At 41.7% G+C, this 24,948-nt stretch overlaps 1 pseudogene; it reads left to right on the top strand.

Moving 5' to 3' along the window:
- Nucleotides 1–31: 31 nt before the first annotated feature.
- Nucleotides 32–11,528, top strand: LOC102541423 (cytochrome P450 2B4-like; annotated as a pseudogene).
- Nucleotides 11,529–24,948: the final 13,420 nt, after the last annotated feature.

Raw genomic sequence — 24,948 nt, forward strand, 5'->3', positions numbered from 1 at the left:
GGCCTGCTGCCCTGGGCTCCCTGTTGCTTCTGGAGACTCAGCAGGAGCTCCGCTGAGGTAGATTTCTGGCACAACCTCCACCAAACCACAGGAAAATAAACAAACAAACAACAGAGCAGCCTACCTTTTAAGAAGGGCAGCAAGGCGGAAGGCAGGCGAAGGGAGGACCATGGCTCTTTCTGTCATCCTGTTTCTGATCCTCATTGGCCTCCTGCTCCTCTGGGGCCACCGCAGCTCCCGGGGCCGCCTCCCTCCCAGACCACAGCCTCTGCCCTTCCTGGGAAACATTTTGCAAATGAGCCACAAGGGCCTTCTGAAGGCCTTACAGGCGGTGAGATGGAAGAGGGGGTGGAAGGCAGGAGGTGGGGGCGCCATAAACAGCTCACAGGCAGCAAGGGAGCCGGGGCTCAGTTGCCGCTGGGGTTTCACAGCCCCTCTGGGGACTGTCTTCTTCCACTTCTTCAGCCACCATCTGGTCCTGTGTGCCCTCTAGAGAAGCTTGTAAGTGTTCCCATGAGAAGGAATGGAGGCCAGGTTGACTGGAGAGAGAAATTCTGATAGACTCGAGACTCTGAGCTGCAGCCTGTGTGGGATGGGAGGGAGAGGTCCTAGAGCCGGGATGTGAGGAGTCTCTGGAATTCTTAAATCCAAAGCTGGGAGGGTTCCTGGAAAAGCCAAGAGAGGAGGATGCTTGGGGCGAGGGGGCAGGTGTGAGGCTTGGGGGGGACCACAGACTTCAAGTCTCTATTCTTCCCGAGGGGCTGCAGCGGCAGGTTAAGACACGGGGGAAGGTGTGACCAGGTGTGAGCGTGGACACCCTTCTCTAGGGTCAGAGAGTGATCTAGACTGTTCCAACAGCTGCGGGCGAGATACGGGAATGTCTTCGACATCTACATGGGTTCATGGCCGGTCGTCGTCCTGTGGGGGCACGAGGCGGTGAGGGGGGCACGAGGCGGTGAGGGAGGCCCTGGTGGATCGGGCTGAGGCTTTCTCAGGCCGAGGGCACGTCGCTGTCCTTGAGCCCATCTTCCAGGGAACTGGTGAGTGGAGTCGGGGCGAGGATTGTGGAGAGGAGGAGGGGACATTCTGTTTGTCTTCTCAACCTTTCCTTCACACCCCACCAATCAGGTGTGGTCTTTGCCAGTGGAAAGTCTTGGAAAGCTCTTCGCCGATTCTCTCTGGCCACCCTAAAGGGCTTTGGGATGGGGAAGTGGAGGATCGAGGACCGAATCAAGGAGGAGGCTCAGTGTCTGGTGGAGGAGCTGCGGAGATCCCAGGGTGAGCCCGGGGCAAGGAGTTGAAGCTGAGATGAAAACAGAGAGAGGGAGAGAGAGGATGTGACTGATGGAGAGAAATTCAGAGACAGAGAGAGAGAGAGAGAGATGCAGAGACAGACTGAGGGAGAGAGGGGAGAAGGAGACAGAGACAAAAAAGAGAAAGAGGATAAGGGAGACAGAGTGAGAGAGAGACTCGGAGGGAGAGAGAGAGAGAGGTAGAGAAAGCAGACAGAGAGAAACTGAAGACACCGCCAAAATGAACCCAGGAGAAGAACAAGCAAGGAAAAGACCTAGAAAGAAAAGGTAAAGAGAGACAGAGAGTCAAGGGAACACAGAACGTCAGTGAGGCTGAGGAGACGGGGCATCAGGACGGACGGCATGAGCAGAGAGAGAACAGAGAAGAAGGGGCTGAGTCTGAAATAAAGAGCCAAAGACCAGAGAAAGTCCGACCAAGACAGAGACCAAGGGAAACAAAAAGAGACGCAGAGGTGGAGCCTCTCAGAAAGAAAGGGCGAGATGCAAAGACTCGATGAAATTCGAGGTGGCCAAGAGAAAGACAGAGAAATCAAAGAAGCCAGGATGGCACCAGCCAGGTCAGAGCCACCCAGGAGGGCAATGCAGGGGACACCCCACCCCATGACAGACCTCTCCTCCTCAGGGACCTATCTGGATCCCCACATCCTCTTTAACTGCACCATGGCCAACATCATCTGCTCCATTGTCTTTGGAGAGCACTTTAATTACCAGGACTCCAGATTCTCACGGCTGCTACATCTACTGAATGAAATCTCCGCCATTTTCAGCTCCTCCTACAGCCAGGTGAGGCCAAAGATTCCACAGTGGGACAGGACTCAGGGTGGGTGGACTCTGGGAAGAGATAAGATGCTTTCTGTCCAGAACACCAAAACCAGAAGGGATCAAGAGTTCAGGTCTATGTGCGACACTCTAACCCCTGCACCCTCCCAGGTGAGGCCATCAGTCCGTGTTGGGGTGGAAACCAGGCCTCCGAGAAGAGTGGGCTCTGAGAGAAGAAACCTCAGCAGATGTGAGAGTGATTGGGGCAGGCTGCAGAGGTTCATGCACCACTGTGTGTGTGTGTGTGTGTGTGTGTCTGCTCGGCTGGGATGCATGTTCTCCAAGCCCACGGGGTGAACGATGCAGCGCACAATACCTACACCCACGGCACCAGCTCAGAGAACAGAACGGGCTCAGGGTCTTCCCTGCCGCCCTGCAGGTGTTCGAGCTCCTCTCGAACATCATGGAACACTTTCCTGGCACACACACTCGCTTGCACAGCATCATTCAAGAACTGGGAGATTTTGTCACTGAGAACACTGAGAGGCACCGGAAGACGCCGGACCCCAGTGACCCAAAGGACTTCATTGATTCCTTCCTGCTCTACATGGACAAGGCAAGGGCTGCACCGGATGGCGGGTGGGTGGGAAAGACACTGATGGCCGCACTACTGCCACTGAGTTCGTGTGTTTGGGTACGATGTACGCGTTCTTTAAATGCTGGAATACTTCCTTAAGGATTAGCAAGAAAGCCAGTGGTCCAACCCCTCTGCTGCCCGTTCCTCCCTCAGTCTCCCCAAGGCTTCCTCCTGGAATATGTCTTTAAAGAGGTAGTAACGAACTGAGTGAACCTGTGGGCCTGGAAGTTTTCCCTGAGTCTCTGCTCAGCCTTCCCCCGACTTCTGACGGCCGAGATCCGACTCTGTTCTGACTGGTCAGAGGCCCAGGTCTATTCCGATTGGTTGGAGGCTGACGTCTTTTCTGATTGGTCTGGCAAGTGCAGGTAACAGCTGTTAAGCATCTTCACTAGGACCGCTGGAGTGACAGCAGCAAGGGCCAATCAGGACTGCAATGATATCCGAGGAGAGAGAAAAAAATAACAACAACAAATTAGCACCTGCGGGAGGGTGTAGCTCCAGCGGTAGCGCGCACGCTTAGCATACATGAGGTCCTGGGTTCAATCCCAAGTACCTCCTTGAAAAACAAAAACAAAAAACCCCCTACTTACCTCTTCCCCAGAAATTTTTTTTTAAATTAATGCCTGTTGTTCTTTGAGCACATCATACATTATATCCAAACAACCCCAGGTGACGAACTAAGGTACAGAGAGGTTATGTTCCCTGCCCAAAGACACCCAGCTAGTGCCTGAGTTTGAACCCAGGTATTTCGGCTCTCGAGCTCATCCTTTTGGTGCGTTGTCGGCCTTGATTAGAGAAAAAAGGATAAGGAAAATGAATAACGGGCACAGAGTAACATGGTGTTCTCAGGGAAATAAGAAGACCCAGATACTGGAAATCTTTGCAAGGGGAGATGTTAAGAAATGTCCGTTGCCCCATTCAGGAGCGCGTCAATCCTAACAGTGCGTTCCACCAGAAAAATCTCATCAGCACGGTGCTCTCACTGTTCTTTGCTGGCACAGAGACCTCTGGCACCACGCTCAGCTTTGGTTTTCTACTCCTTCTTAAGAACCCAGATGTCTTAGGTGAGCTGGGCTTATGGTAGGTGGGGTCCTGAGAAGGCTGAAGGTCTTTGAGGCCATGCTAGAAGGTGCTTGCTTGATGGGTGAAGACATACCCTTCCGTCCTGAGCCATCTGAAAAACAAAAAAATCCACCCCTACAGGGATTTGTCACTTATAACAAAGGTTTGCTGCGGACAAAGTTCTTTGAAGTTGACGAAGCACTTTTGGGTTTGCAAAATATTATTCATTCAGTGAAATACCCTCTGGTTTAGAAGATATTTGTACTTATGAAGTGCCTTGTAATTTGCAAAATTCTTGGGCGATTGTTTAAGGTGATTTATGCTTTACAAAGAATGTTCCAGTCATAAAGTATTAGTATTCACAGCGCATTTTGCCATCTACAAAAGTACATGGCTCTTGACACAATTCTCTGGGGTTGTCACTTTGAGGATGACAAAGAACTTGACTTTGTGAAGTATATTGCTGGTATACAACTAATTAAAAATCCCTCCATTGGTTCTCATGCAGATGGTCTGCAGGTCAGACTTGGAGAAACTCTCATCTGATCAAACTCCATTATTTTATAGGAATGAATTTAAGGCCAGAGTGGAGATTGACTTATCTAAGATCACATAGCAAGTCAGTGGGACAAAAGGATATGACACCAGTTTCAGCCACTACTCATTTTTAGTTGGAAAAAAAAAACATCCTTAAATGTTAAATAAATTTCCACCCACACATCTTTACCCAAGTCCCTCCCATCATAAGTAGACTGGAACATCAGACAAGACTTCCCCACAAAGAACCCATCTACTTTCTTTCTCAGTGCTTTTATTGAGAAGGAACTATAACCCAACATCTTAGTAAAGAGTTTACAAGACCCTCCCATCAGGCTGTAGGTCATTTTTTAGGGCACTTGGTTGAGCCCACTGTTTATGGGCATTTATTGATGTCTCCCCCTCCCACCTTAACCATTCTTAGAGAAAATCCAGGCAGAAATTGACAGAGTGATTGGTGAAAACCGTCTCCCAGCCCCTGAAGATCGGGCCAAAATGCCTTATACAAATGCTGTCATCCACGAGGTTCAGAGATTCAATGACATCTTCCCCTTCGGTATCCCCCACTCAGTCATCAAGAACACTCACTTCCGGGGATATTATCTCCCTAAGGTGAGACCATCAGGGATACGGAATCTTGGCTGGAAGGTGCTGTCTGCCCGTAGTCTTATGTTTCATGTCTCTGGTTGGTGGAATTTCCAGATTATCATGGGAGGGAGGAAGATGTTAGAAATATAGACAAGTCCTTTCACTTCTGTTCTGTCTTATTAATTTTTACCTTTATAAGATGTTAGATTTGCTGAAGAATGTACCATATACTTATTGAAACTTGTACAATGGTTTTTAAATAGTTTTTTAAAAGCTATTTTATCATCTCTCCTACCTTTCTTCTTCATGAGAAGACATTCACAATTCGATGTTTCTTCTTCCACATTTACCTTAAGTTTATATGAACATATACAACAAATATATCCATATACACAAAGATTGGTTCATACTGTGTCTATCACTTTGCAGCTTGTATATTCAGTGTGCATGTCACCTTCCCTCCTATTTTTATGTCCAATTTGCAACTTGTTTTATTTTGTGTGTAAGTGTGGCTTTCCTTTTTTTTTTTAATGTAACAGTATGCTGTAGATATATTTGCAGATCAACGTTTATGATACTAACTCATTTTTTCCCATGATTGCAAATGTTCCCAGTATAGATGTACCTAGGGATGATATTTACAATATCTAATCACCCAAGAGACAGCGTCCATCAGATTATATTCTGGCCCTAGTCCTGGAGTCAAGTCCTTGGAGGCTTCTATTGGGCCAGTTGTGAACTATTTAGCTGATGAATCACAAAGAAGTCCATAGTATCTTGGGGAAGATGGTGAGGATCTCTAGAAGGTGGGACGTAACTATTGTAAATGAGGCAGAATTATTTCAACATTTCTGCCTCTAACTGTAGAGCCATACAGTGGGTGAGGCTTATTATACAGCTGTGGATGTGAATTCACTATAATGGATTCAGCTACTTCGTGTGGGTGGCCATTTGAGTCCCCTTGTCTTTGGTGTCCTCGCAGGACACTAATGTATACTCCATCCTGAGCTCTGCCCTCAAAGACCCATGCCACTTTGCGAAGCCAGATTCTTTCTACCCTGGCCACTTCCTGGATGCAGAAGGCAACTTCAGGAAGCAGGAAGTCTTCATCCCATTCTCCATGGGTAAGCTATGCCCTTCCTCTTCCTATGGGAACACCTGCTCACCCCTCCCTGTGTGTGACTCCCTTTGTCCAACCCCAAACACTGCATGAATATTTCAGAAAGAGAAGAGGATTCTGAAGGAAAGAGAAAGCAAAACATCTACAGAGACAAAGACGATGTGAGGTGGAAGGAAAAGGAGGAGGTATGATGGGGAAGGAAGATGGAGACTAACTGAAAGAGAGAAAGAGAGGGACAAAGATGCACAATGCAGGCACTTGCAAACACAGAACAGACCAAAATTAGATCCATTATCAAGCATCTGCTATGTGCCAAGAATGGGGAAAGGCATTTTCAGTTTTTCTTTCAAAATTAAAGTAACTATTTTTTCAATTTTTAATACAAACAAGGAAGTAAAAGTTGAAAGTGAAAAATCATCAGTAATTTACCACCAAAACCAGACCTATTAATATTCCAAAGATGTCCATCAGAATTTTAATTAATATTTTCACAGACACAAAGGTAGATGATGGATAGATAGATAGATATGTAGGTAGTGGAAAGAACAGTAAGAAAGAAGAAAGGGATCAGAAGGCAGGAGAAAGAAGGAGAACTCATTGATTTATTTCTTGTTAGCCAGTTTCATTGTTAAAATCAAGTCCTGGACTAGAGTGACATCCAGGAGGCACTTAGGACCCCCAAATTTAAGGAATATTCGCTTCCAGGGCTGTGCAAGCACCCTGATTCAATCACTTTTCAAACAATTCAACTTTCAGCCACTGACTTGAAATTTATGTCTCAATTTTTTAATCTATTTAGGTCTATTTCTGTTTTTAAAAAAATATCCACACTGATTCACTGGTCTGTCTTTTCTAGCTATATAATACTGTTTGTTTGAATTATTATATATGCACATATGTTTTAATATTTTACAGGTGCTAATCACTCTCCATTACTCTTCTTTCTTTCATGTACACACACATTTTATTTTTCTTCCAGGTATACTTTAGAATTATTTTGTCAAAATCTCAAAAAAACTGTATCACTGGGATTTTATTAAGATTAACCTGAATTTGTAGTTTGATTCCGGTAGCTCTGACAAATCTGCATGTTTGATATATCCCAGACAAAACAAGAATGTGTCCATTTAGTTCTTCTTGTATCACTTGGTGACATCCTAAACTTTAATTTTTTTAACTAGGTTTTGCATATTTCTTACTAAATTTATTCCTAAGAAATATGGGAGGAGTTGCTGCTATTATTCATGGAATCTCTTTGTCAACTCAGGCCACCATAATGGAATACCATAGAGTGAGCGGCTTGAACAACAGAAATTAATTTTCTCTCAGTTCTGGAGGCTGGAAGTCCGATATCAGGGTGGCAGCATGGTCGGGTTCTGGTGAGGTCTCTCTTCCTGCATTGCAGACGGCCGCCTTCTTGCTGTGTCCTCATATGAGAGTGAGGTTCTGGTATCTCTTCTTCTTCTCCTTTTTTTTTTTTTTAATTGAAGTATAGTTGGTTTACAATGCTGTGTTAATTTCTGGTGTACAGCACAGTGATTCAACTATACATAAATATACATATATATTCCTTTTCATATTATTTTTCATTAGAGGTTATTACAGGGTATTCAATATAGTTCCCTGCGCTGTACAGTAGGGCCTTGCTGTTTATCTCACTTCCTGTTCTTATAAGAGCTCTATCTCTTCATGGACGCCCCACCCTAACAAGCTCATCTAAACCCCATGACCTTCCAAGGCCCCTTCTCCAAATACTATCACATTAGGGGTTAGGGCTGCAACACACACATTTTGGGAGGACACAATTCAGTCCACAATACTCTTCTAACATAGTATTTTACATTGTTTAATAGTATATCAGAAATCCACTGGGCTTTTGGGGTGTCTATTTCTGTCATAACTGAGCAATTTCCTTATGTTTCTTTTGTAACTAACAGTTTTTCGTTTATTCTCTTGGGTTCTCCAAGTAATTGGTGTTAGCATCTGCAAATGATGATATTTTGATTCAATTGTTTCTCAGCTTTCTTAGGTTAAAGTCACATGGCATGTTTTCCCTAATGTCATGGATGAGCACTTTCTGGAATCATGTGAAGTAGCAGTAGTCATAGTGAACAATCTTGTCTAACTCCTAACTTTAAGGGGAATATGTTTATTTTCTCTATTAAGCTTGTTGCTGGCTGTCACCTATTCCAGGTATTTAATGGTTTATTCTTCCATATACTTCTCTCCATTTTAAATCAAATTAAGGAACTATCCCCTCCACCCCATTTTACAACAGGATTTAATCAGGATTAGGTGTTGATATTCTCAAATATCTTTTCAGCTCCCATCACGATGATCAAATTGTTTTTCTCCTTTGAACTCTTGAAGAAACGGTGGATGTCTTAGTGTTGAATCATCACTCTCTTGCAGAAGCGGAACACGGGAGGCCCAGGGGGCAGAGGGCCTTCCCAAGTTCCCTTAGGAAGTCATGATCTGTTTGTCAGGACAGGCTGGGCTGCGACAGACAACCTGAATACCTCAGCAATAAAGCCAGAAAGTTATTTTTGTGCTCAAGCAACATGCCCATTCCAGACTATCACAGGCATGTAGAGATAGGGGCAAATGGGGACTCTATCCTGACACTTGAGGAAACAGGGAAAACAGCACGGCATGTGTCAATTTAGCCCTCATCTCATTGGACAAAGCAAGTCCCATCCAAGTTCAATATGGTAGACATGTTTATGCACCCAGAGATGCACTGTGAATACTTATGCACCGTAATGAACTTTACCACATATGCAGGGCAGCTCTTTGGCTTCCTTTCTTTCCCAATGGGATTGCAGGTCAACTGGAGGAAGAGCAAACTGTGACCCAGCCCAGGGACACATTGGTCCCATCCTTGGATATTCCAGTGGACATGGCCTGTGCTGAAATCAGTAGTGGATACTCAGGGCTCCATGTAGATGGGACTTTTGTGATGGTTAACCCCATCTTGCAGGAAGATATGAATAGAGCATATGAGAGTCAGAAAAATGAAAGCAGGGGTGGGTGGGGTGCTTTTAAAATCTTTATCAAGCATGACGTGGCCATGAGCAGTCAGAACTTCCACTGGTTGTGGTGTGGAAATTGGGTCTCGGAGGCTTACTCTGTTCACTGCTGATTGTGGGCAGGACTGAGGAGGGGCTGGGAAGAGGGCCAAGGGGACCAGAAGAGTGAGGCACTCAGGAGCTTAGAGCAAAGGCTGTGCACCAGCTGATCAGAAGTAGGTCAGTATTCTAACAGCCAATCCAGATGCAAATGCCCAACTACTTATTGTGTATCAGTCCAGGATGCGCCAGAGGTTTCAGCTCCCCTATACCTTTCTCTCATGGCTCCTCTAGTGGGACAGGCTACCAGGGGTTTTTCCCAGTTCACATTTTCTCATAAATTGGCTTAGTTGAGAGTATATTTAACCAGAGAAACAGAGAATGAGAGAGTGCGAGACAGGCAAGGACCAGGTACCAGGAGGAGCAGAGGAGGGCACCATATGGGGTAGATTGAGAAGAGGTAGGACTGAGATAGAAACGCACTCCCCTCCAACACACAAGCAGACAGGCACACTGATGGTGTTGGTATTGAGGACAAGAATGTACTTCGTATGTAAATTTATGTAAATGAGCGTGCAAGTACTTCAGAATTGTGGGGGTGGGGCAGTTCTCTCAAGGGCTCCCCACAATGACACACCTTCCATTGTATCCTCAGGAAAACGCCTCTGTTTGGGCGAGAGCTTGGCCCACGCTGAGCTCTCCTCTTCTTGACCTCCGTGCTGCAGAACTTCTCCCTGGGCTCTCCCAAGGCCCCGGAAGACATCGACCTCACGCCAAAGACAGAGGGGCTGGGGAGAGTGTGCCCTCCATTCCAGGTCTGCTTCCTGCCTCGCGGTGGAGGGGGAGAAGAGATGCAGATCCTCTCGGAGTCCTTCCACCCTGCCCCTGCCTCTGTCAGGAGTTAATGTGAGCAGGCCTCCTGACTCCTCCCTGCTCACTCTCTCCCCGGGAAAGTCCCTTCTGTAGTCTCTCCTTCATCCAGCCTGCTGTAGATGCCACTCATCCCCAGATGACCTGCACTGTTGACTGAGGACACTTCAGGGTCAAGAAATACCTTCAGTAACTTAGTGTTACCACCACCTCTAGCACAGTTAGGGAAACTGAGGCTCCACAGGGGGAAAGATTTAGATCCAAGCTTACTCCAAACAGCAGCATCAGAACCAGGTCCCCTGCCTTCCTCCCTTGTCCTCATCTCCACTCCACACCCCTGCCCTCCTCTTCCTTCCTTGAATTAAAATTGCCAGTCCAGCCCTCCACTTCTGTGATATTTCCCTTACCTCTGATTTTATCCTCCCAAACCAGTGAGATCAAAATAGTGTTCTACTCTTTCTGGGTCAGTGGCTATCTGTGCTGCATTGCTCTTTTTTTTAGGGGTGGGGTGGGCATGTAAAATTCACATAGCATAAAATTAACCATAACCATTTTAAGGTGTGCAATCCAATGGCATTTAGTGCATTCATGCTGTGTAACCATCAATTGTATCCCAAAACATTTTCATCATGCCTTAAGGAAACTGTGTCCCATTAAGATGTCAATTTCCATTCTCTCCTCCCACTGGCCCCTGACAACCACCAGTATGCTTCTTTTTGTATAAATTTACCTATTCTGGAAATTCCACATAAATGGTATCACACAGAAAGGAACTCTGTCTTCTCTCATTTAGCGTCATGTTTTCAAGAATCATCCACATTGCAGCAGGTATCAGTACTTCACTTGCTTTATGGCTGAATAGTATTCCATTGCAGGGAATCACCACATTTTGTGTAACTTTTCATCCCTTGATTGCCATGTGGGTTGCTTCTACCTTTTTGCTACTGTGAATAGAGCTGCTATGAACATTCGTGTGCAGGGCTGCCCGACTTCTGTTTCACTCTGTCGGGGTAATGAAAGGAAGGTGTTCTTCATCTTTTAGTCTCTTCTCCTTTGGTCTGATAATTTTCTTTAGTGTTATGCTTGTGTTCCTTTCTTTCTAGTTTTTGTGTATCTGTGGTAAGTTTTTGATTTGTGGTTATCATGGAGTTCATATGTGTTGACCCATACCTAGATCTATTTGTTTTAAACTGATAGTCATTTAAATTCAAATGCCACAAAAACAGACATATGGATCAATGGAACAGAATAGAGGGCCCAGAGATAAACCCACAAACTTTTGGTCAATTAATCTTTGACAAAGGCGGCAAGAACATACAATGGAATAAAGACTGTCTCTTCAACAAATGGTGCTGGGAAAACTAGACAGCTGCATGTAAATCAGTGAAGTTAGACTACTTCCTCACACCATACATAAAAATAAACTTAAAATGGCGTGAAGACTTAAACATAAGACAAGACACTGTAAACCTCTTGGAAGAAAACATAGGCAAAACATTATCTAATTTATGATCTCAACATCGTTCTCCGAGGGCAATCTACCCAAGCAATAGAAATAAAAGCAAAAATAAACAAATAGGACCTAAGTAAACTTACAAGCTTTTGCACAGCAAAGGAAACCATAAGCAAAATAAAAAGACAACCTATGGAATGGGAGAAAATATTTGCAAAAGTTGAGACTGACAAGGGCTTAATCTCCAGAATATATAAACAGCTCATACAACTTAATAAGAAAAAAACAAACAACCCAATCCAAAAATGGGCAGAATATCTAAACAAGCACTTCTCCAATGAAGACATACGAATGGCCAATAGGCACATGAAAAAATGCTCAATATAGCTAGTTATCAGAGAAATGCAAGTCAAAACTATAATGAGGTATCACCTCACAACAGTCAGAATGGCCATCATTCAAAAGTCCACAAATAATAAATGCTGGAGAGAGTGTGGAGAAAAGGGAACCCTCCTACACTGTTGGTGGGAATGTAGTTTGGTGCAGCCATTATGGAAAACAGTATGGAGATTCCTCAAAAAACTAAAAATAAACTTACCATATGATCCAGTAATCCTACTCCTGGGCATATATTCAGAAGGAAACTTAATTCTAAAAGACACATGCACCCCAATGTTCATAGCAGCACTATTTACAATAGCTAAGACATGGAAATAACCTAAATGTCCATCGACAGATAACTGGATAAAGAAGTTGTGGTGTATTTATACAATGAAATACTACTCAGCCATAAAAAATAATAAAATAATGCCATTTGCAACAACATGGATGAACCTGGAGATTGTCATTCTAAGTGAAGTAAGCCAGAAATAGAAAGAAAAATACCACATGATATAACTTATATGTGGAATCTTAAAAAAAAAATGAATTTATTTACAAAACAGAAACAGACTTACAGACATAGATAAGAAACTTATGGTTACCAGAGAGGTAAGGAGATGGGAAGGGATAAATTGAGAGTTTGAGATTTTCAGATACTAATATATATAAAATAGATAAACAAGTTTATACTGTATAGCACAGCGAACCATATTCAATATCTTGTAGTAACCCATAATGAAAAAGAATATGAAAATGAATATATGTATGTTCCTATACAACTGAAATATTATGTTGTACACCAGAAATTGGCATAATATTGTATGACTATACTTCAATAAAAATATATTTTTTAAAAAGGTAAAAAAATCAAATGCATTCTAAAAGATCTACATTTTTTCACTCCCTTCCCTCACGTTTTGTGTTTTTTCATGTCATATTTTACATCTTCATGTCTACCCTTTAACTGTTTATTATAATTATAGTTGATTTTACAATGTTTTTGGTCTTTTAACCTGCATACTGACTTATTTAATTGGTTGATCCACAGCCTTTCCTATACGAGTAGGATTTTTCCTTCCCTATAAATTCATACTTCTCATTATGAACTTTTCTTTTTCACTTAAAGAAGATCTTTTAACACTTCTTGTAAGGTCAGTTTAGTACTGATGAACTCTATTAGTTTTTACTTGTCTGCGAAGCTCTTTATCTCTCCTTCAACTCTGAATGATAACCTTGCTGGGTAGAGTATCCTAGGTTGTAAGTTTTTCTCTTTCAGCACTGAACAAATTTATTATACCACTCCCTCTGGCCCGCAAAAGTTTTGTGGAAAAATCAGCTGATAGCCTTATGAGGGTTCCCTTATACGTGACTCTTTGTTCTTCTCTTGCTGCCTTTAAAATTCTTTAACTTTTGCCATTTTAATTCTATATCTTGGTGTGGATCTCTTTGAGTTCATCTTCTTTGGGACTCTCTGTGCTTCCTGTACTTGGAAATCTATTCCGTCTCTAGCTTTGGGTTTTCAGCTATAGTTTTATCAAATACATTTTCTACCTCTTTCTCTCTCTCTTCTCCTTCTGGGACCCCTATAATATGAATGTTAGTACGCTTGATGGTGTGCCAGAGGTAACCTTAAACTATCCTCACTTTTAAAAATTTGTTTTTCTTTTTGCTGTTCTGTTTGGGTGATGTCCATTATTCTATCTTCCAGATAGCTCATGCATTCTTCCATATCACCTAGTCTGCTGTTAATTCCTTCTAGTTTGTTTTTCACTTCAGTTACTGTGTTCTTCAGCTCTGACTGGTGCTTTTTAAAATATTTTCTAGTTCTTTGTTAACGTCTTCACTGTGTTCATCTATTCTTTTCCCAAGTTCAGTTAGCCTTATTACTATTGCTTTGAACTCTTTATTTGGTAAATTATTTATCTCTGTTTCATTTAGGGTTTTTTTTCTTGTTCTTTCATTAGAAACATACCCCTCTGTCTTCTCATTTTGTCTCACTTTCTCTGTCTCTATGAAATTAGGTGAAACAGTTATCTACCCTGGTCTTGAAGGGATGTCCTTGTGTGGGAACTCCCTATGCAGTCTGCATGTGCCCAGTGGCTTTGGTGGCAGAGGTGGATCTGAAGTGAGCACGGGCCACATCCTCCCCTGTGGTGTTCTTTCAGCTACCACTTGCCAGTGGGAGGTAGTGCTGGAGATAAAGGGCTTAGAGACAGAGCCAGGTGTGAGCTTGGGTTCCTCCTGTGCTCAGTGGCAGCCAGTCCACTACTGGGGACTGGGTCAAGGTCCAAGGTGCTGGAGCAGAAGCTCTGAGGTTTGGGTTTCTCCGATGTATATGTGGGCATTCTTTGTCTTGACTGGGGTCATGGCAGGGGCCTGATGGCTTGAGGCTGCACTTTTGTACTGGCTTCACTTTTCCCCCAGTGTGCACACCTTGATTAGAGGCTGGATCAGGACCAGAAGGCTTGGTGCCTCACTACTAAACTGGTTTTGCTCCCACCTGCAATGTGGGTCTCTGCCCTGGAGCTACTTTCACTCCTCCTAGAAGTGGGCAGGGAAGTTTGCACTGGCAAAGGCTGCCTCTGCCTTTGTCAGAGGCAGGGTCAGCTCCAGTGTTGCTCTGTTCCCCCTAAGTGTGTGCATTCTCTTTGGCAATGGCAGCCTTCCAGAGTATGAGGGGCTGGGGCTGTGGTATATGTTGGGGTAGTCCCGGCAAGCTGATCAGAGCCCCAGGCAGTTTTCATTCTGCTGCCTCCGTGCTGTAACCAGGAATAAGCAATCGTGTGCATGCTCTTCAAGAGCAGTGTCTTAGTGTCTTACAGACCTCCAGTAAGCCCCACTAGTTTTCAAATCAGCTAAGGGGACTTGCCTTCCCAGTGTTGGACCTCAGGGCCAGAGTGCCTAATATGCAGTTTGAACTCCTCACTCTCCAGGGAGGATCCCTAGCCCATGATATCTCCCTTCTCTTCTGTGTCCCACGCTAGGGATGCAGGTCCCAACCAGATTGTTTCTCCTCCCTTCCAGACTCCGTGTGGATCTTTCATTGTACCTGGTTGTACAAGAGCCTTTCTGCCAGTATCTTGGTTGTTTTCACTGAGAATTGCTCCACACATAGTTGTATTTTTGATGTGTTCCTTGGTGGGGAGGTAAGCTCTGCATCCTCTTCACTCTGCCATCTTGAGGTTTCCCTACATATTCTTCAGTCTCTGCCTTTGGACATAAGGCTCTGGAAGGATGGAGTCAGACCTCCTCTCTCAGATATTCTTCAATGGTGGTTTTGAAAATGAAATGAGAGAGCACTGATAGAGTGGCTAGCACAGTGCGTGGCACAAAGTAAGTTTTATTTAAGTGACTGATAAATAAATAAGTCTTTATCTTTGAGTTGAGGTTGAAAGGAGTGAAGCCGCTGGCCTGAGGTCAGAGCCTGACTCTCACCCCAGCCTGATGACTTTCAACTCTGAGCTCTTAGACAAGGAAAACACTGGTCTATATGGTGGGAAGGTTGGGGTGCCATGGAGGCAGGGGGCTTTCTCATCAGCTCCATGCCTTCATTTTCCTCCCGTCCCATGCTGAGGGGCTTAATCAAGGCATGTGTGGAGTCAGGCCTTTTCACAGAGAAGGATGGTAGGGATAGCTAGATCTTATATTTGGGAAGATGGATGGGAACTGGGTCTTCCAAACAGCCAAAGTAACCACCTCCCTTTCCCCATTCTATCCTCTGCCTCAGATCCGGGCAGGCAATATGCCTTATAGGTCCCGGTGCTCAGAAAGGAGGCTCGGGGCTGGAGTGGGGAGAGGGGGCTCATTGCATCTCAGATTACTGGTCTTTAGACAATCCAGGCTATACCCTAACAGCTGAGGGAAGAGGATGTGCTTGAGGGCCACATGGAGCTAAAGAGTGTTCCTGTTGGAGCCACAAACAGCAGGATTCAGACTCTAATGGAGGATGTGGCCAGGAGAGTTGTGAAAGTTGTGCTATAAATTTAGGAGGAAAATAGGGCATTGGTCCTTCTGCCAAGAGCTCTGGCCTACGGTTGTGCTATGTGGAATTGAGGTTGTTTGGGAAAAGCTAATGGAGCAAACAACGGATTCTCCAGAAGGGATGAGACCAAGTTGCTTCAGCTAGTCTCATGGGGAGTCAATGAGTGGAGGGCAGATCAAAGTGTCCAGGGAGCGAGTCAAGTGGAAACTGCACTGCCTTTCACGACCTCGCCTTGGAAGTCATGCAGCATCACTTCCACTGCATTCTATTGGTCAAGATAGTTACAAATTCACCCAGACTGAAGGGTAGAGAAAAGAGGTGGCATCTCAGTGGTGACATGTCAGTATCACATTGAAAGGAGAGTCCAAGAGACAGGAATACACACACACACACACACACACACACACACAGGTTGACCCTTGAACAATGTGGGAGGTTGGGGGCACTGACCCCTTCCACACCCCCCACAGTCAAAAATAACAGATAACTTTATTTCTTTATAGAAGTATAGTCAATTTACAACGTTGTGTTAATTTCTGGTGTAAAGCATAGTGCTTTAGTTATATACATACATATATTTTCCTTTTCATATTCTTTTTCATTATAGGCTATTACAAGGTATTGAATATAGTTTTCCTGTGCTATACAGTAGGACCTTACTGTTTATCTATTTTATACATAGTAGTTAGTATCTGCAAATCCTGAACTCCCAATTTATCCCTCCCTACCCCGTTCCCCTCCTGGTAACCATAAGTTTGTTTTCTACATCTCAACAGATAACTTTATAAGCATCCCTCTATATTTGCGGTTCTGCTTTAAAACTAATTGTAAAATATACACAGCCATTTACAAATACTTTGTCATTTACAAATCACTTTAGCAGAATTGATTTAAAAAACCATTAACTGTTTTAAAAGTCTTTTACGCTTCACCAAATATTTTATGCTTCACCATGCAGTTGGCCGTCTTAAACCACTTCAGTGTGTATGCAGGATTTTAGAAATAAACTGGCAATTTCTAAGCATCTAGGTATTTTCCAACAAAACCTGCCAACACTGTCCTATAGATGTCCGAGGGCATAAAAATGACAAAATACTTTATAATTGTCAAAGGTGCAGAAACAGCCAAAGTAAAATCAATGAATCACTGTAGTAAAAAATTGGTAATGTTCGCTGTTCACATACCAAAAATAGAGTTTGCAAACGTGGAGCACTCAAAACAAAACATGGAATGAGGTTCAGGGGTACGTTGGTATAAAGCAGCTTATTATAGTGAGAAAGTGGTGACTATTTTTTCTTTGCAGTGATGAATTATAACATTTGAATTTTTAGTGGTTACCTGATATCAACCTTGGGAAACAGTTCAAATTTTCCTTATGCTTGCAAAATAAGATAAGTTAAGCTTTGTTTGGATGACTAAACTGGCTTGTTTGCTCAGGGAATTTTCGAGATTGATCTCTGTTGGTCCTTGATTTTAACACAGTCTACAATCAATCAGGGATTATCAAACCTCATACATTACAATCTATAGTATAGCTAATGTAATTTATGGGCTCATATTTAAAATCATTCTAGAGTTTTCAAAGTACTTTAGAGTTTACAAGATATTTATTCATTCAACAAACACTTGTTGGGCCTCTGCTCTGTGCCTGACACTTGGCGACAAAATGCGTCAGGATGTTCAAGACCATTTCTGAGGTGATCATGTCCTTCACAAGGTACACTCTTGAGAATTACTTTTAATTGCTTATTAACAATGGTTATCAGCAACAAACATACTGCTGTTTACAAATTACTTTGTTTTTAGTGAGCTCAGCACTTGACAATCTATCAGAGACTTTGCCTCTTGTAAATCATTCATTATAAAGTGTAGGGGAGGAAAAAATTTCCTCAACCATTCTGGTTCTTTTGACTGGCTTGATATAATCAAACTGACCTGAGATGGATTAACAGGAGAGTAACAGACGAATTTAATGTCATACATAACACAGGTCTCATAGGTATGGGACCTAAGAAACGACTGAAGCAGGCTATTTATATTTCTTTTTAGAAAAAGACTTATTTTTTTGGTGAAGATTTGACAAAACAAAGGGGTTTTTGCTTGGAGTAGCAAATTAATGAAGAAGTAATAAAGACTGCTTATATAGATTTCTCTGCCTCAGATTCTTTAATTCCAGAACAAGGATGGCCTCCATCTTCCCAGCATGTGGAAGATACCTTCCCATGGGAGCTTTTTTTTTTCCCTCCCTGCTTTCAGGAGAACAAAAGAGTGTCAGAGTGTTCTTCTTGTACTGACTGTTTCTTGAGTAATTTTAATTCAAAATAATCAATATGCCAGTTCGGCATATTTTGGGGGTGGGCTACCCTCAGCCCCATCAGTTCCCTCCTCTGAAACTTCCCTGGAAATTTCACGTAGGAAAAGCCGAGCCGATAGATTGCTTCATTATTTCATCGAATTAATCTCGTAGTTTTGAAAGTACATCAGTTCAGTTAAGCAATCATGTCTCATTTTAGGAGGTGGTGATGCAACAGTGTTCCCAAAGTTAGGTCTATATTGTGCATGAAATTAGGTGTTTAACAAGACACTCCTGTGGAAACTAAAGAAAAACAATGGTTAATGATTAAAGCAAATTATAAATCAGTTTCTAAGTTCTAAAGGCAGCCAGTCAGGAATATTTCTAGGTATCAGATGTGAAACATTCTTCAGATAGAGTGAAGGCAGATGGTGGCAATTTGACAGGTTTTCCCAGTTTGCAGTTTCAGTGTCTCGGGTTATTGTTTGTATCGCTTACACAGAAACAGGCATGAAAATTGTCTGCACATGAGCTGTTGGGGTGATTCCTCTAAAGTTTATATCAAGTTGTCCAACTTTAGTTTGCAAAGCTTTAGAAAAAGGGCAGTTTTAGTTCTTAATGTTTTCAAGTCAGAAGATTGGGGAAGAAATTAGAAATGTTAGTTTGGAATGTTGTAGCCAAATTTTGAGAAAACCAAAAGAATCCAAGATCAAGTCCAGTTTACAGGCAGAAAACAAAACCTCAAAGATAATTAACAGAATTAGAATTTGATACCCATGAAATTTATTACTGAAACAGGATGTTTTCTCTCTGCAATCACCCCCATTTCTATCAAAGATAATCATAATAAGACTAATTTGTTTGCAAATTAAGTCTAGTTTCAATAAACTGGGCTAAATTATTTACATAAGTGCAGCAAGAATAATCATTAACCATATAGAATCTTTTAATCTGCTTTGCTGGAACTTTTCACAAGGAATAGCACATTAGACTTATAAAAGAATTTTGAGGCTAAGGAGCCAAGCCAAATACTTGCCATCAGACTTTGCCTGCAGTAACTATAGATTTGAGTGAATTCCTCTCTTCGCAAGTCCCCCAAATATCCTGAGTTTCCTGCACTTCCTAGGAAGTGACCTTATTCTCACCTGCCAGGAATCCTGCAAGTAAGATATCAGGTCAATTTTCCAAGATTCTTTACTGGTCCAATCTTAGTTCCATAAAGTTGTCTGGTCCTGTCTGAGTCTACACATACCTTTCTTAAATATAAGAGTCCAGTCAAAGCCTTGGTAACATGGCCAATGTTTCCAATTGTGTCCTGTTACAAGGAGAATAGATTCTTATTGGATTCATGCAAACAACTATATTGCCATGAAAATAAGAATACACACTGAGAGTTTCTGAATGCTGGAGGGATTAGGCAGAGAGAAAAAGTAAATGCTTTATCTTTGCAAAGATACATTTCATCAAATTGCTGTAAGTCATAGCTCAGGAGAAAGTTTTCTTAGTCTGGAAAATCAAAACATCTAAAAAAAACCCAATGTTTACATTTTAAGTCATAAAAATAATTATAATCCTCATTCTCAGTTCATTTCACCCTGTGTAATTGATTCTTATTGATCTTGAACTTTTGTTAGAAGTTTTATGAAGCCATCAACTTCTCTGTTACAGTTCTGTAAATTCTTCCTTAGTTCACTGATACTATCTGAAAAGTTATCAGAAACCCGTATTTTAGGGTACTTTCAGAGTCCTTTCCATGTATCTCTCTGAAGACAAAGCACTTTTGCAGGAATACTTTACTAAGGCATTAGAAGAAAATAATAACTGTAAATGACAAAAGACTTAAAAATGGCCACAGTTGAAGATCTGATGAGAGTCGCAGTTGAAAAAGAAATCTGGCTATTTCTGTGACACACAGCACTTCAAGATATAACTAGAATTACAAGTGAAAACATACCAGGATATATATTTCTAGGAATTTCATATAATTTCTGGAATACTTCTGTAAATAACATATATCTACACAACAATAATCTAATAAAGGTTTAGCATCACTTATATGACAATGCTTCCCATGCAATTTAAGGTATCTAAGAAGCCTAATTATTTTAACACCTCTCTTTTTAAACTTTATTTATTTATTTATTTTACAATAACATATTTTAAAAATTGAAGTATAGTTGATTGACAATATTATATGTTACAGGTATACAATATAGTGAAGGTTAAAGGTTATACTCCATTTGTAGTTATTATAAAATATTGGCTCTATTCCCCATGTTGTACAGTACATCTTTGAAGTTTATTTTATGCCTGATAGTTTGTACCTCTTAATCCTCCACTTCCATCTTGCCCCTCCCCCTTCCCTCTCCCCCTGGTAACCACTAGTTCCTTCTCTACATCTGTGAGTCTGTTTCTTTTCTGTTATATTCCTAGTTTGTTGTATTTTTTTTTAGATTCTACATGTAAGTGATATCTTACAGTATTTGTCTTTCTCTGTCTGAATTATTTCACTTAGAATAATGCCCTCCAAGTCCACCCATGCTGTACACCAGAAACTAATACAACATTTTTTAGATCAACTGTACTTCAATTAAAAAGCAAACAACCAGCCAAGCAGCCTATTTAAAATATGGGCAGAAGAACTGAACAGACATTTTTCAAAAAAAGGAAATGCAGATGGCCAACAGGAACTTGGAAAGCTGCTCAGCATCACCAATATCAGGGAAATGCAAATCAAAATCACACTTAGATACCATCTTACACCTGTCAGAATGGCCATCATCAAAAAACAAACAAACAAACAAACAAAAAAACCCCAAATAACAAATGTTGGCAAGGATGTGAGGAAATGGGAACCTTTGTGCACTGTTGGTGGTAATGTAAATTGGTGCAGCCACTATGGAAAACAATATAGTGGTTTCTCAAAAATCCAAAAACAGAACCACCACATGGCCCAGCAATTCCACTCCTGGGCATACAGCTAAGAAAAACAAAAACATTAATTCAAAGAGATACACCCTGCTATTAACAGCAGCTCTATTTACAGTTGCCAAGACATGGAAGCATCCTAAGTGCACATCAATAGATGAATGGATAAAAAAGCTGTAGGACGTATATGCGATGGAATACAACTCACCCATAAAAAAGGATGTTTTGCCATTTGTGGCCCTTCATTCGCTTTTTTTTTTCCAGCTCAAAAACCAGAACTTTATAACTGGCATAAACATTTCCATTGCATCAAAAACAACAAAATACCTAGAAATAAACCTAACCAAGGAGGTTACCTATAATCTGAAAACTAAAACATTGATGAAAGAAATTGATTATGATATAAAGAAATGGGAAGACATCTTGTGCTCTTGGATTGGAAGAATCAACATTATCAAACTGGCCATAATACCCAAAGCAATCTGCAGATCCAGTGCAACTCCTGCTAACAAACCCACGACATTTTTCACAGAACTAGAACAAACAATTCCAAAATTTATATGGAACCATAAAAGACCCCAAACTGCCAAAGCAATCTTTTGTAGCTCTTTTTTTTTCTCTTTATTCTTTTTGTTCTCTTTTCTTGTGGTTTGATGACTAGAGAAGTTCCTTTAACATTTCTTGTAAAGCTAGTTTGGTGGTGCTGAATTCTTTTAGCTTTTGCTTATCTGTGAAGCTTTTGATTTCTCCATCAAATCTGAATGACAGCCTTGCTGGATAGAGTATTCTTGGTTGTAAGTTTTTCCCTTTCATCGCTTTAAATATATCATGTCACTCCTTTCTGGCCTGTAGAGTTTCCGCTGAAAAATTAGCTGATAACCTTATGGGAGTTCCCTTCTATGTTATACATTGCTTTTCTCTTGCTGATTTTAATATTTTCTACTTATGCTTATTTTTTGTCAATTTGATTACCATGTGCCTCCACATGTTCCTCTTTGGGTAGATCCTGTGTGGAACTCTTGGCACTTCCTGGACTTGGGTGACTGTTTCCTTTCTCAAGTTAGGAAAGTTTTTGGTCATTATATTTTCAAAATTTTTCTCAGGTCCTTTCTCTCTCTCTCCTCTTTCTGGGGCCCCTATAATGCAAATATTAGCGTGCTTCATGTTGTCCCAGAGTTCTCTTAAACTATCCTCATTTCTTCTCATTCTTTTTTCTTTTTTTCTGTTCTGCAGTAGTGATTTCCACTAATCTGTCTTCTGGCTCATTGATCCATTCTTCTGTCTCATTTAGTCTATTCTTGGTTCCTTCTAGTGTGTTATTCATTTCAGTGATTTTATTTTTCAACTCTGTTTGGGTATTCTTTATATTTTCTAACTCTTTGCTAAAAACTTTGTTCTGTGCATCTATATCCCTCTTGAGTTCTCTAAATATCTCTGCCATCATTATTCTAAACTCTTTCTTGCATAAATTGCCTATCCCCTCATCACTTATTTTTTCTTCTGGGATTTTTATCTTGTGCCTTGGCCTGGAAGATATTCCTCTGCTGCCTCATATTGTCTATGTTTCTATTTGAATTTTTAGGTAGGTTAGTTACATTGACTTTGGAGATGTGGCCCTCTGTGGGTCGTCCTATGCATCCCAGCAGCACACCTCTCTCTTGTCACCCAAGGGCCGGGTTCCAGCTGGTCTCAATGTAGAGTCTGGCCTGTGTTTGTGGATTCCTTACACAGGCACTGGGATTGTTGTTTTCTTATTTCTGGTATCTTCCCCCTGGTGGATGAGGCTGGACTAGAGGGTTATGCAGGTTTCCTGGCAGGAGGGAGCAGTGTCTGCACACTGCTGGGTGAAGCTTAGTACTGGACCTCTTGTGGGTAGGATCGTGTCTAGAGCCTCAGGAAGTCTGCTGATGGGTGGGGCTGTTCCAACTCAGTAGGTTGTTTGGCCTGAGGCATCCCAGCTGTTGGGTGGGGCTATGGGCTGTTGGTTGGTGCTTGGTCTTGGTGCTAATGATCCAATCAAGATATCAGCCTCCAGGAAAGCTCATATAAATGAACACTCCTGGAATGTCTGCTACCAGCTTTTATGTCCCCTGGGTGAGCCGCAGCCGTCCCCTACATCCCCAGGAGACCCTCCAAAACCAGCAGGCAGGCCTGGCCCAGGTTTCCATGAAATCACTGCCTTGGGCCTGGCTCATGCAAGATTCTGTGTGCGCTTCCTAAGTCTCTGTTTCCCCAGTCCCAGGGGGCTCCTAGAGCCAAGCCCCATTGGCCTTCAAAACCAGATGTCCTGGGGTCTCTTCCTCCTCCCACTGCCAGAACTCCAGCTGGGGAGCTTGACATGGGGCTCAGAACTCTCATTCCTGTGGGAGGGCCTTTTCGAGTTAATTATTCTTCAGCTTGTGGGTCAACCACCTGGTATGGGGCCCAATTATATCATGAACACACCCCTCCTACCATCCTGCTATGGTTCCCTCTTTATGTTTCCAGTTGAAGAAGATCCTTTTTGCTAGGTTCCAGTTTCTTTTTTTTCCCCCGATGGTTGTTTAAAAGTCATTTGTGGTTTTGTTGTAGTCATGGGGCAAGGCGAGCTCATGGTCCTATTACTCTGCCATCTTGAACTGAAATCTGTAACATCTATCTTTTTATAAGGAAGAAAGAACAAATCTTTTGAGATGTTCCAAAGACTCTCCAAAAAATCCCCAAATTAGTCTGAGGTCAAAAAGGTTTCATTTAGAATTTGAGTTCTCTTGATTGAGTAGGGGGTGAGTTTGTAAAAATACCAAAAGGTTTCAAAACACTTGGTCAAATAGAATCATAAGCCACTGTGTCACCGTACTTAGTTATCTAGTTAAAGACTTCACAGGCAAATGGAAAAAGTTACATAGTTCTGAGCAAAACTTAGCTCTTTGAATGTATATTGAAAAGGCTAAAATTCCTTACGTAACCGAAGACCTACCTATACAGTGTGACGCACTATAAAATCTTTGCTCTCAAGCAGATTACTTAAAGTGGTAAGGAAAATCCTTTCATAATCTCTTATCAGGAGATAATAGTTCACTCAAACTTTGCCCTTTTAACAGATGAAAGAAAATTAAGTTCCAGTTTTATGTAAGTACAGTGTTGATACTAAAGCTTAGTTTAAAAATCCCATATCAAATCCATTCAATCTTATTCAGCTTGATCACACATATAATTCCTTTCACAAGGTTCTCTTCCACCATCTTCTACAACTTTCTGTGTCCATTTAGGTTTTATCCTATCTTTTCCCTTTCTTATTCGGGAATAATCTTTTTTCTTTAGGACAAAATTATTTTTTTCTCCCTTACCAAAAAGACACCTTCATTATTTATACTTCCTTGAACCAAAAACATATATCCTATTTTCATATAAAGTCATTTTCTTTCATCCTTATTATTTCTACTAGTTTTGTTAAAGAAGGAACCATAAAAACAACAAAATAAAACAAAACAAAACAAAACAAAACAGAAAACCTTAGCTCTTTTAGAAAACAGGTTTGCAGTAAAAAACAAAAAACAGAAAACAGAAAAAAACCTTCCTTTTTTTTTGCTGACAGTTTCAACTTTACTGGTCAAATATTACGTTCTCAATTTCAAAAAATTTACAAAGCTTCCTAGAAAAGAAATGATGCAACACAGTTGTTACAGAATAATTACAGATTTACTCTGGGAGGATAGCATAATTGCCTGTGCACTACAGTAAATCAATATAAACTCCTTCTACATAATATGGTTAAAATAATCCACAGGCTCTTGGAAAATTTCGGTAGGAGATTCACTTGTGTCTACAGGTTCATCATGACGTTGCTCTGCTAGACTGGGAATGACAGAACAGGCGGAAGCAGCAAGATCTCATTATTGTTGAAAAGGGTTTCTCTAAGTTGAGTAGACAGAATAAAGATTTGAAAGATGAGACAGTAAGTCCTAAACTTGTGGCAGA

The sequence above is a fragment of the Vicugna pacos genome, chromosome 9 (genome assembly GCF_048564905.1).
Source record: "Vicugna pacos chromosome 9, VicPac4, whole genome shotgun sequence".
Taxonomy (NCBI): Eukaryota; Metazoa; Chordata; class Mammalia; order Artiodactyla; family Camelidae; genus Vicugna; species Vicugna pacos.